General features: G+C 37.8%; 1 protein-coding gene across 3 annotated transcripts in view; it reads left to right on the forward strand.

The window, feature by feature from the left end:
- The window catches only part of adamts17 (ADAM metallopeptidase with thrombospondin type 1 motif, 17), a 135,511-nt gene that overhangs the window by 123,462 nt on the left and 11,412 nt on the right, over positions 1-637 (forward strand). The gene's annotated exons all lie outside the window — the stretch shown is intronic.

The raw sequence follows: 637 nt of genomic DNA on the forward strand, positions 1-637 counted from the left end.
CAACAGAATTCCCTCCATACTACTGAGATTGTGGATGAACATTGTGTGTCACACATTTCATAGCACTCTTCCTCTGGAGAATCTTTAACTCAAGATATGAGATTTTTACCTGACGTCACTGACCACCATGTGGGAATTATTCAAATTTGATCAGTGTTTTACCAAATGAGTTGAATTCAGAGCCTGAAAAAACTTTCCTCTTTGCATAATATGTAAGATTGTTTCCCTGTAAGTTACATATTCCTTCACTGTTATAAACAGAACAAGCGATGTTTCCTCCTCTCAGCGACAGAGCAGTATAAATGCCCAACATTAAATTAACAGCACCCATGTTTGTCACAGTAAGGTCACAATAAAATCAAAAAGTCTTTTGTAAAAAAAATCGTGAACCAGTACTGAGGTTTGGCTCTTTCATGTGTTTTTGGGAAACAGTGGTACAGAGGAAGAAGCCACGTGAGGATGTCCTGTCAGCAGGATAAATTCTTCTTATGTTCATTTTCATCTCTTCAGGGAAATCGGTGATAGTTAAAAAAGATAAAACTAACCCGCTTTAAATAACTAATCTAACCCTCATTCGTTTACACTGTCCTGTTTTCTCTCTATTCTCACTTCCTGCAGTGTTCCTCAGACTGTGGTC

The sequence above is a fragment of the Seriola lalandi genome, unplaced genomic scaffold (genome assembly GCF_002814215.2).
Source record: "Seriola lalandi dorsalis isolate HSWRI2012SDOR001 ecotype SW California unplaced genomic scaffold, Sedor1 jcf7180002054931, whole genome shotgun sequence".
Taxonomy (NCBI): domain Eukaryota; kingdom Metazoa; phylum Chordata; class Actinopteri; order Carangiformes; family Carangidae; genus Seriola; species Seriola lalandi.